The sequence below is a fragment of the Anas acuta genome, chromosome 1 (assembly GCF_963932015.1).
Source record: "Anas acuta chromosome 1, bAnaAcu1.1, whole genome shotgun sequence".
Lineage (NCBI taxonomy): Eukaryota > Metazoa > Chordata > Aves > Anseriformes > Anatidae > Anas > Anas acuta.
The window spans coordinates 185,829,570-185,842,317 of NC_088979.1; the positions used below are offsets into that span (position 1 = coordinate 185,829,570).

Genomic DNA, 12,748 nt, shown 5'->3' on the forward strand with positions numbered 1-12,748 from the left:
TTCCACTCCGTAGTGTTTTGTTTCTCTTACAGATTTCTTACACAGTAGTTGTTTACCTGAGCTGTGGGCCTGAATTAATAGTTTGTCTCTATTGATATTCTGAGCACCAGCTTTTTGAAAGCTATACAGTGAACTCCATTAAACTCAAGAGGCTGTTCCTTCAGGAGACTGTCAATATTGCATTTCTTGCACTTTAGGGCTAGGCTTTTAAATTTAAATGTTTTAGCTTTCTAATGGTATCAGTGACAAAGCAAATCCTGCCACGGGAGTACTAATTTATCCATTCCTTGGTGTGTGCTCACCCAGGTTCCTCACGTACATCAGCTCACTGAGATTACTTGGGTTTGTATTTTCCAGGTGTGGGAGTAGTGTAAAGGAACATCTTATCTGATAGCATTAACCGTTTTTTATATTTTTATTACAATTTTGATGATTTTTGATGTGTAGAAATATTTATAATGATCAACTCTGTACATTTAAGTTACCAACTTCATTTCTTTTAGGATGTTTCATTAATATGCACTTCAGGAAAAATCTGCCTAAGGATGAGTATAGAAGGGTAAGTTTATGAATTTTAGTGAGGTTCTTACATAGTTAAGTTCTGGTTACCTCTCTAAAAGGAGAGGGAAAAGGGGAAGAGCAACTTAAAGGAAGTCTGCAAACAGAAACACTTATCTTGTCTAAGTCTTTACCTTTCTTTACCATATTTAATCTTATTTTATTCCCTAAAATTATTCCTTAAAAAACTATCTTGATTCATCTTCTTTTTTTACTTCCTTCCTTCTTTCCTTCCTTTTTTTTTTTTTTTCTTCTCCCAGATCATTTACAGTAATGTTACCATGGAATCAAATACTACTTTAAGTGTAAATAACATTTATGAATTTAAAACCAATGGGTATTCACATTTATAGATTGAATTTTTGACACATGCTATGCACATCTAATACACTGTCTGTTTGCATCTGAATTATCCGCATACAGAGAGACTAGAAAAAAAGTCTCTTTACAATTATGAAGTAAATCCGAGATTTTAATTGTCTTTTCTATTTTTTTCCAAATAAAATTATGTGGAAAAATAGTGATGTTGTTAACCTAAAAAAAATAAAAACACAAAAAAGATATATTTGCTGAAAAACTAATCCCCTTGTTTGAACATGTTAATGACATTGTCTATACTAATTATCCACTGCTAGTACTAATTAACAATCATAAAATACTTTTCATCTTCAAAGCATACTTTATCAAAAGTGTTTGGAAGTGTCTGGAAGCTTTTGCTATTCAAATGCAGATTACTATTAAGACACCTTTTAATAATGGGGACAAGTAGCTGGTGGTAGAAATTACTTTGGGGTATGATGGAATAATTTCTCCATCACTTGAAATTTTTAAATCAACATGGGATGACATTTAAGGAGATACATTATGTCTTACACCAAAATGATGAGCTTGATGCAGAAATTATCACATGATTTGCCTGCTGTAGAGAAGGTTAAAATATATTATAGTAATATTTCCTTCTTAGTTTAAAAATATAATTTAAAAATAATTACTAATTGTTTATTCTTAATTTCTAATTACTGTATTTGTGACAAAGTGTCTAGGATTTTTCTGTGTTGCTGAGAAGAAAGTCCAACCCAGATTAGAAGTAAATAAAATTTAAGTTTGAACACTGTTTTCAGAGTTTAAATTTCTACCATATCACTATTAAGTTCAGTGTTTGAAAATAATTATTTATATTGATATATATATATATTTTGCTCATTATGACACTCTAATGCTTAATATGCTTCTATATTAATTTTGAGTTATTACGTATATTTTAAAATAATTTTAAAAGTCTCTATCACCACAGCATATATATATATACAAGTCATTGTTGATTCTGATGAGTATGATAGCTTCGTTTTTAAGGGCTTGATCAAACTGATTCAAAAAATGGCCCAAATCCATGGGGATTCCCAAAAATGGGAAACAATGATGCAAGGCTCCTAAGACCATAACATGGGATTCCAAATACACACAGAAGCCAATCAGCTCACTGAAATAAATAAAATAAAATAAAATAAAATAAAATAAAATAAAATAAAATAAAATAAAATAAAATAAAATAAAATAAAATAAAATAAAATAAAATAAAATATTTTCAGAGAGAACACTGTTGACACAATTCCCATGTGTATCATGATTTATGCTAAAAATGCCTTGTATTCTCATTTTTCATAGAAGACTATAAAAACACAGCAACAGAGCGCTAGCGATTATTCATTCCTGAGACCTACAAAATATTATTTTTAGCTATATAGATTTCTTAGCTATAAAAAGGAAAAAAAAAAATCTGTATTTTACCTTGTTGGTGGTTTCCCACAAAAATTTATAGGTCAGCTACCAGCTAAAACTAATTACACCTGACATTACTGGTATAGTATTCAAAGTTATATAAATTATATTTCTAAATGAAAGCCAATGAGTCCCACAGGTATGAAAACAAACATTAAAATGTTTTCAGTGCCTATTGCAAAGAATAGGATGATAGGATAACATGTAATATGAGCATATTACAGTTATGTTTACATAGTTTCCAATATAAGCCTCCTTTTAAAGGTTTATCTTCTGACTGTTAAATCCAAGATAAAAGAGGCAAAGAAAGGTTTCAAACAAACAAATATATATATATTACTTTAATCCTGTGTGGGAAGAAGAAGTAAAGAAGAAACAAAATTATATGGGACAAACCTGAGTTATAGAAAAAGCACTTTACTTATTATGAAGCTGCTTTGAGTTGTTATTTTCTCCCAAATGGCAAGCAGAACTTTCTAAAATGGCTTGAAAATTTATTTTTGCTCTAATATACTTTTAAGTGCTGTTACCCTCTTTTCCTTTATCCAATTGTAAAAAGCCTAAATAAATGACTTAGAAATAAAAGATAACGTTTTACTCCAAATATAGATATATTTTTAACAGTAGGTTATTTTGTTCCAATTAAATTTTTCCATTTGAGTTCACTTATATACCACAAAAGTGTCACTTGTATTCTTACTCCCATTTGCTAATGGACATTAGCAACGGACAGTCTCTGCTGGCTTACAGACTGTCATGATGATTTTAATTGAAGTTCCTGCATAGTACAGACTAGAGAATTTACTTACGTGAAGTTTCTTTGAAGTACAACTGATGGAAAATTCACCACAACACGTTGGATTATTGCCCTGCTTAATTACATTCAGGGATAAAAATCTACCTTTTATTATTACCCTGAAATTTGTTTGGCCTTTCCATCTTGTATTTCATGAATTGTCAATATTAGATCTGGATCTGGGCTCTGTTTTTCAGACATCTCTAATTCGCATCTTTCTGTTTATTCACCTATATATATATATATATATATATATATATATTTTTTTTTTTCTTCATGCCATATTCTTTATTTCAACTGTTTAACTGAATTTTGAAGCAACTTAATCAATGACTGGAAAGATATACCATTCTGTAATCAATGCTCCCATTCTTTCTTTCTCAACTTTAATTTTATTCATACTGTAAAATGCATTGTTTGCAAATGACAAGCTTATCAAGCATTTCAAGCTTCTCTATCTTAATAAATTGTTCCCTTCACTAGTCATTGCTTATTTTAAGCATTTTATTCACTTTCAAATAAATCTATAATTATCTTGCGATTTCTTAAATCAGTTATAAGTACACAGACCACTGCATGATTAGTACCATTTCATCACTGCTTATGCTACAGTATTCTTTACAGACACCTTTTGTACACCTACAAGTAATTTTTAAACTTATTTAAGTGTGCCAGCTTTCTAAACAACCTATCAAAAGGTTTCATATCTGTAATATTGCATATGTTTAAGTAATTTGCGTTAAAAAAACAACTTACTTTGGATCCAGATTTTGTTAAAATATATTGCAGTTTCATTAAAAATGATGTTTATTTGTCAGAGTATTTTTTGTAAATGTTGATCACTTAATTTCCTATTAAATTAAGTGATTTAATCACTTAATTTCCTATTAAATTAAGTGACTATTACTTTTTTTTTTTTTTTGAATGTATCTCTGTCAAGTTTTTTGCAAATTCCTGTGCTACAAGACTTAGTGTTGTTAAATGTTAATGTAGAAGGGATTGCTCAGATTGGCTAAACATCAGCAGGTAGATGTTTAGCTATAACCAGCACACCTGGTTAGCTTTATTTATTTTTTCTGTATAAATGGTGTTAGAAAAGGGTGAAACAATTGTAGGTCAAGATGGAGAGCATTAACTTGATACAGTTTTGTCATCATCAATGAAACCAATGGATGGTATGAAAATCCAGTTCTATTCAAATAGCCATATTGGCTATCAATCAACTCAGGGATATTTGGGGAACATGCGGCAAAAACATTTTCCTTTTTATTCAACCCATGCAAAACCCAGATGTAGTTGAAAAGCTTGGACTCAGGATAACGAGGGAACTTCTAATCCCTTAAAGCAAACACACTTTGTACCATACTTGATTTTGCCAATGCCAGGTGTAAATGCCAAAGCCCAGTGTAAATTGAAGACTTGATTGTGGACATCCACAATATCTGTGTAACAGGCAGGACTGGCAACCTTTAAATGGAAGAAAGGAAGTATTCCCAAACCATTGCATTTATCTGTGACTGATGATGTCATAAAATTAGATGGGATACATGGTAGGCTGCACTTGTTTACACTCAAGGCAATCTGTGTATGAAAGCTGATTAAAGCTGAATCCTTGAGGTATCCATTCCTTGCTCCCCTTTCAGATCTCGTTTGTCCTAGCTGTGGGTAGACTTGGAAAACCTGAGCCTGACACTTTATGACAGAGTAGTAAGACCGTCAGTGTGTGCTAAAGGAATAGATGCAATAAAGACATGGCCACAGTCTGCTAGGAAGTGGGACTGTAGCACAGTAAAGCAAAAGTGTGATCATTGAAAAGTGCCATAGTGAATTAAACAAATTTCGTCAGTTTGAGTAATTCCTGAAACAAATCTTCTTTTTGGATTTCTTCAGAGGTAATGGAGTTCTGCACACCATTTACATCACCTTGCACTGAATCTGTGTAGTTTCATCCTGTGGAGAAAGAACAGTTCATTTACTGAAAGTAACTTATTTTTGCTTGAAAAATGTCTGTGGATATATCATATTTCTGTGCTGTAGCTTAATATTTGCACAAACTTATTTAGCCTCAAGCAATGTGAATGCAATAAAATGAGCTTTCTATTAATATTTTCATCAGTCATACTTGATCAGTTCCTGTTATTGGAATGGGAATCTGGATGGCTTAAATCGTTTAATAATTTGATCAATGAGCTGAGGGAAAGATTCTAGATGTAAATAGTTTACAGATTTTCTTTTTAATACAAGGTAATATGCTTATGAGTAAGGAAGTCCTTTAGAGCAAAGAAAGCAGAAGGAGGAATTAGACACATTGCAAGCCAGACAAACCAAAATACCTTATGTATTTGTTCATTTGCAAGTTAGTGCCTGCCTCTGTTGCTGTACAAACATATACACACAAATGCAGTTGTTTTTAAAAAGTGAGACAGAAATGCAGTCTAGAGTGGGGTTTTGCTCAGGAGAATCTTGAATATTCCTTAAGAGAGAAACCCACAAACTACCCTTATTTTCCTGGAAGTTTAAGTACAAAAAGGTGTAAAGCTTATAAAGCTTACCATTTCAATTAATGCTTTTTGAAGACACTACTTCCAAATAAAAGAATATAAGCTTTGGATGAATTCTTTTTTTTTTTTTTCTATTTTGGATGATTTTTTTTTCCCACAAGAGGAAAAAAAAAAAAAAAGACCTTTTGCAGTTTTTACTGATATTCCTTAGCCAGAAAAATGAAAACGCAATACAAATATTTATTATGGTAACAGGTAACAGACAATATGCAAGTAGTGTAGTTGAAAATATATGATTCTCTGTCTCTGTTTTCTATTTTAGTAGTAGAATAATTTTATGACCTTTTAAATCTTCCTATGTTTTTTATCAACTAAGAAATACCAAGATTTATACTTTGCAGCTGTGCTTCATGTGATGTTTTAAAGATCAGAGAGAGAATTCAGTTTTACCGATAATTGCTAATTATATTTTACTATAAAAGTATGAAACTAGTCTGTCTTTAAATTTAAGGTTTCTGTTCTATGACAAGATTCATGTTGGCAAATCCATTTCTATTCCTCTTGATTCCATTTATAGCATCAATGTCTAAATTAAGAATCACCCAGTGACAGAGTGAGGTCATCACTAGACATGAATGCCTAGGTGAAGGCAGGGACATAAGATGAATTATGGGGTCCACTGTAACCAACAATAAAAATTCCAGTGCTGTATTTCACTTGGTATGATCATACCATTCTTTTCAAAATTAAATTAATGGCTTTTGCTATTTAATAAACATTTGCAACTAAAGACTTACAATCTTGAGTTAAGAAAGGGGTGATAATATAATACTTACTAATTTGGGCTTTAAAGTATATTAATAATTAAATGAATTCTTTCACTTTTCTAAGTACTTAAAAAAAAAAAAAAAAAGAAAAACAACAGGATACAGTTTGTAGCAAATATTTAGTCTAAGTGTACATGAAAATTGCAGCTGAATTTTCCTTCCCTTTTCTAAGCATTTTGTGATTGTCTGTATTGCCAGTTAAATATGTAGTCCATACTAATAATAACACTGTGTCTACCAGTTAGTTAAAATTCTACTGTTACTGGACCTATCTCTAGGGAAGACACTTTATTCAACAAAACCTGAAGCTAACTCATGTTAAAGAGATAACTCCACTCAATCTATCCACTGTATTTTCCTCAATAAAAAAAGAAAATATGCTAATAAGCATCACTTGAGAATAAAAATTGAAATAATCACTTATGAATTTACCCACAGCTGACAGCTTTATTAATCTCTGTAGCTGCTGTCATTTGATAAAGAACAACATATAATAAAAACTCTGCAAATTACCTAATTAGGCATTCTGCAGCAGAAGCTCTGCTATTATAACAAGTAGTAATCAAGAGAAAAAATATATCATTCGTCTTGGAAAGAAACAGCTCTTTGAGTATCTTTCTCATTTATGATGATCTAGCTACAAAACAATGAGAGAATAATGATTCATTGTCAACAGCAATATTCTGGCATGTAGCTTTTATTACTAAGAGATGAAGAAGAATCCTTGTGCTTGACAGGAAGTTCATCTTCCAAAAATACCCTGGTGCATGTTTGTTACAGCTTGAACAGAAAAATATCCCAGAACCCGCAAGCATGCTATCAGAAAAGCAAGGAGGACTTGGATTACGTTATCCATAGACCTACATGACTTTCTCCATTACTTTGTCTTTCTAAGGAGAGATGTATCTAATCTCAAAAGATCTGTATCCAGTGGGAAGCAATTCCTTCCAAACACTAATCATGTTTGAATCAGTCATGTATCTGGGATAATGGGGATGGGTTTTATCTGATCAGTGGTAGACAACTTCATTTGATCTATTCACTACAGGTTAGAGGATTTAATTCATATCATCCTGAAAAAAAAATAAAAAATTAAAATAGGTCCTTGGGACCTGTGATTAAAAATATCTACTTCTTTCAGCTGACAGGAAAGGGAGCTAAGTAGCTAACACTGCAAACACCTGAAGCCACGTGTGGATGCCTCTAAAATGTTTTCTTCCAGTGTGTTTACTGGTGGTATATGTAGCTTTATCTCATTATCAGTCACAGATTCTGTAGTCCTTTAATCTTGTGAAAATATTATTAAATACTGTGGGAATGGAAAAGTAATAAGCTTTTGAAACTTCAGTAAGCCTGCTTTCTGAGTCTGGCTTTTGAGTAATGTGTTTTTTGCAGATAGAAGTCAAAACTTTTTTTAACCCCCCTTTCTTTCTTTAAACGACTTAAAGGGAAAAGGAGGGGAAACAGGGAGGGGAAAACAGAAATTTTCCTGGGTCTGGTTGGGATTGAGTTAACTTTCCTTTTAACAGTGTGTTGTACTTTGTACTTGTGGCTAGAACAGCGTTGATAATGCACTACTGTTCTGTATATTGCTGAGCAGTGCTGGTGCAGCACCAAGGTCATCTCCCCATGTTCCCCAGAACAGACCAGTAGGCTAGGGGCGGGCAAGGAGCTGGGAGGGGACATAGCCAGGACAACTGACACAAACTGAGGTTCCTCTTCTACCTCCTCCCCCCGAGCGGCGCAGGGGAATGGGGTTATGGGGGTTATGGTCAGTCTACAGCACTTCTTCTCTGCCGCTCCTTCTCAGTCACTCTCATCCCCTGTGCTGTGGGGTCCCACCCACGGGACACAGTCCTTGATGAACTGATCCGACGTGGGCTTCCCACAGGCAGCAGCTCTTCCGGAGCTGCTCCAGATATGGGTCCGTACCACGGGGTTCATCGCTCAGGGGAAAACTGCTCCAACCTGGCTCCCCCACGGGCAGCAGCTCCTGCCAGGCCACCTGCTCCACCGTGGTCTCCTCCACGGGCTGCAGCATGGAACCCTGCTCCACCGTGGTACTCCATGGGCTGCAGGGGGACATCCTGCTTCACCATGGTCCTCACCACAGGCCGCAGGGGACTTCTGCTCTGGCGCCTGGAGCACCTCTCCCCCTCCTTCTGCACTGACCTTGGCGCCTGCAAGGCTGTTCCTCACTCCTTTCACTGTCCCAGCTGCTGTGTGGCGCAGCGTTTTTTTTCCCTGTCTTAAATATGCTCTCACAGAGGTGTAAAACAACATCGCTTATTGGCTCAGCTCTGGAAAACAATGGGGCCCTTCCCAAACATGGGGCAGCTTCTAGATCCTTCTCACAGAAACCACCCCTATGGCCCCCTGCTACCAAAACCTTGCCACATAAACCCACTACAAATATAAACAAAATATTAATGTAGGAAGATTTTATTATTAGATATTTATGCTGTGGAAATGTACATAAACATGACTTCTCTTTTTCACACTGTGATGCATTGTTAAATTTTTGGAACAAAAATGAGTGATAAATGGGTGATTTTTTTTTTTTTTTACTTTTTTTTTTTTTTCCTCTCCTCTCCTCTCCTCTCCTCTCCTCTCCTCTCCTCTCCTCTCCTCTCCTCTCCTCTCCTCTCCTCTCCTCTCCTCTCCTCTCCTCTCCTCTCCTCTCCTCTCCTCTCCTCTCCTCTCCTCTCCTCTCCTCTCCTCTCCTCTCCTCTCCTCTCCTCTCCTCTCCTCTCCTCTCCTCTCCTCTCCTCTCCTCTCCTCTCCTCTCCTCTCCTCTCCTCTCCTCTCCTCTCCTCTCCTCTCCTCTCCTCTCCTCTCCTCTCCTCTCCTCTCCTCTCCTCTCCTCTCCTCTCCTCTCCTCTCCTCTCCTCTCCTCTCCTCTCCTCTCCTCTCCTCTCCTCTCCTCTCCTCTCCTCTCCTCTCCTCTCCTCTTTTCTCTCTTCTTTCTTTTTCTTTTTTCTTTTTTTTCCTTTTCTCTTTCCAAATCTGTTTCCACACTTGTTCATGCATTTATCTTTGATATAACTGTAGACCTCTATCTCAAGCTTAGTTTAGTTAAAATCTTAAATGTATTGGATGATTGATTGGCTTGCTGGACTCAAGTCTACCATGAAAATTGCCATGACCTAACCTTGTAATGTTCTATGTCTCTGTCCTGTCATAGGAATTTGAATGAGACCCATATTTTAATAGCCCTTTACACTGCTACCGAATGCCAAATCCAGTAAGCTTGACTATGTCCTTTACAATTATGAGTTGAATTGCTTCCTTCTGCTGAGGAATGGCTTTTATGTTACGCTATAACCTGACACAGATTTTGCTGCATTTCCGTGCCTTTCAGACTGAGGGAGTAAAATACCTATCATCTTGATTATAACTTCTTCTCCTTTCCCCCTTCTTACAGTCTTATGGAATGATCCTTTCACTGTTGGTGGACTGCTAGAAAAGTTAAATGTTCTGGATTCTCCTTCTCCCTGTGTTGTGCATAACAGTAACATGGAACTTCCATTTCTCCAGTGTCTTCCAAAAAGGTTTTACACCAAAATGAAATATCCAGCTGGGAAGAAAGCTATGTTTTTGCTTTTGGAAGCATTGAAAGAAAGAGCTTGAATAAAATTTTTAATTTCTGTTCTTTCTTATCAGGAAATTTCATATTACCCATAAGAAAGCTGTTCTGTTAATATATCTCACATGACTTTTATTTTTTTATTTTATTATTATTATTATTTTTCCTCCTGGTATATAGAATTGGAGTAGAGGTTATTACTTCTTGTGAATGCATTGAGTATTCACATGATGATGGGAAAAGCAATCCTCCAGCTCCTTTGGTCACTTCCAGTTGAACTGTTTAGGGAGAGGCTCCTTCCTCTGGACTTGTTTCATTTCCTTGTGTGGAAATGAAACCCCTCTGTTTCATTTTCCATGTGGAAATGAAAACCCTCTGTCTGTGATGTTCTAAATCAGGCAGTGTAAGTCTTTTCTCCAGTCTTTGTCTCTGACTGCATATGTTTACAGTGCACTGAAAAATGCAAAAACCTGCAGTAACACCTGGAAGACTGTGTAAAAAGTGATTCCTAAATCTTGGATCTTAGCCAAGGTTAACCCACCAAAAGTGACCATGGGACCTAATCTGTGTCTCCCAAGTGAACACCCTCTGGTCAAACCAGAATCGCACTCACACCAATTCTGTCTCTTTTCCTTTTTTTTTTTTTTTCCTTTTTTTTTCCCCTCTAAAAGGAGTTCATAATACACATCATGACATGTTTCACATAGGAGATGGACTGCCTTACAGTAAGACATCTTTCCAATGCATGGAGTTGAATTTTGTAATTAGATTAAGACTACTAGATTAGATTATTATTTATCCAGTTATCTTGTATGACAATGTATTGGCACAGGTCAATTTAGAGTATTTTAGTATCCACATATGCTTAATGAAAAGGATTGAAAATCATGAGAAATAATGGAAAGTTTGTGGGATCTGAAAGAAACATGTTTTTCAAAGTGATTAGGGGCAATTCTCAATGCTCACAGACACAAAGGTAATGGAGTGAAATAGTACTTCTTGTATGATACAATCATTATCAGCTTTATGTGAGTGATGTGTGAACCTCCAGGAAGTAGCATCCCTTCTGAAAACTCTAGACATGCTGAGACAGTGTCCACAAAACATGTTGTTTTGTATAGGGTGAATTAGTTCATCAGCAGGAGCTGTATCATGTGCAGAGTGAACAAGGAAGAGTCTCAACTGTATTTCTGGAGAAAACTTATTCTTGAAAATGCTCTCACTGTTTCTGCATAATACTCACTCACCTGTTACTGACCTTCTAGGTATCCACAAATATGTCCACTGACTTGTGTTTGAGCTGACTCCTGGAAAAAAGAGTGGCTATTTGTACAGCTTCTGAGTTAGGGTAAGTAAAACTTTGACCTCTACTGAAATAATACATGCATTTGAGTATGTATGTCCCTCTTTCCCACTCTGCCACAGTACAATTTTATTTTTATTTATTTTATTTTTATTTTTATATTTTTATTTTTTATTTTTATTTTGTTTTTATTTTATTTTTATTTTATTTTTATTTTATTTCTCTCCAGGTCACATTAGAATGATATGTGCTGTCATTAGAAGCCGTGAAGTCCATCATAAAATACCACATGTTGACTCTAGCAGAAATAGAGGCAACTCCGGAATTTCAGGAGAGTTGTCCTTGCTCAGACTAGAATCAGAATTTGAACCCTTCAAAAATTACAAAAAACAAAAACAAAAGCACAACAAACAACCAACCAAAAAAAAGTCTCATGAACAATTAGAATAAATGAAAGAAAAACATCAAGTATGAGGGTAGAATAAAAGATAGTGTTCCAGCAAGCATCTCTGTAATACTTCTGAACCAAGATGTCCATTTCCTGATATATATTAAAACAAAACAAAACAGAAACACACACCCACACACACACACACACACAAAAAACACTATAAGAAGAACCTGAAAGGTTATAATCACTGTTTGCTTCAGTAAAATTAAATGCAGCTCAGATGTGTATATGTGTGCAAAAGTAAAAGTAAAAATTGGGACTTTATAACAAAATAAGATGAAGGTGGGAGATATTTAAAAACACAAGTTATTACTAAATTGCAGACTAAAGCTACAGTCATGGATATAAAAATAAAAATGAGACACAGAAAGAATTGAAATTATGCAATTTAATGAAATACATTTTATTAGCCAAAAAATTAGAAATTATTAAAAGTTTTATTCGTTACAAAATGTGACTCTATTACCAGAAATCATAACATTTTAGAGAGAGAATAATATCCCACTTGTTTTACAACCATCATCAAATATTTAAACCTTGAGCCTTATTCTGTTAATGTAAATGTAAAAGCTTACATTAGAAAAAGATACAATAAGAGCAGAGTTAAAAGTGCAATCTCTTTAAATCCATTATGTCAGCATTGTACTGCGTTTATAAGCTATGTCCACCTATGGTACTGAGAAAACAGCAAATGTCCTACAATATCAACTCCTTCTAAGCTATGTATAACATCTCCAACAGAAGTGGAAGTATTCCCATCATATATTTGAAGGGAATATGCTTCTGCTATAAGTAAAAGCAAGAATTCACGCTGACTAAAAATTCAAGAACAGGAAAAAGGTTATAGTGTATTCATGCTCTGCTGTGGAAAATAAAAAAAATATAAACAAAAGAAGGAGCAAATAGCCCATATATTCATCTTAGAGACAAAAAGTTTATAGAAAACC

At 34.8% G+C, this 12,748-nt stretch overlaps 1 long non-coding RNA gene across 1 annotated transcript; it reads left to right on the forward strand.

Annotated features, from left to right (window-relative positions):
• Window positions 1-515: 515 nt before the first annotated feature.
• Window positions 516-11,945, forward strand: LOC137850319 (uncharacterized). The gene is made up of 3 exons (XR_011092469.1): window positions 516-559; window positions 11,313-11,395; window positions 11,580-11,945. It is a non-coding gene; the product is annotated as an uncharacterized lncRNA (long non-coding RNA).
• Window positions 11,946-12,748: the final 803 nt, after the last annotated feature.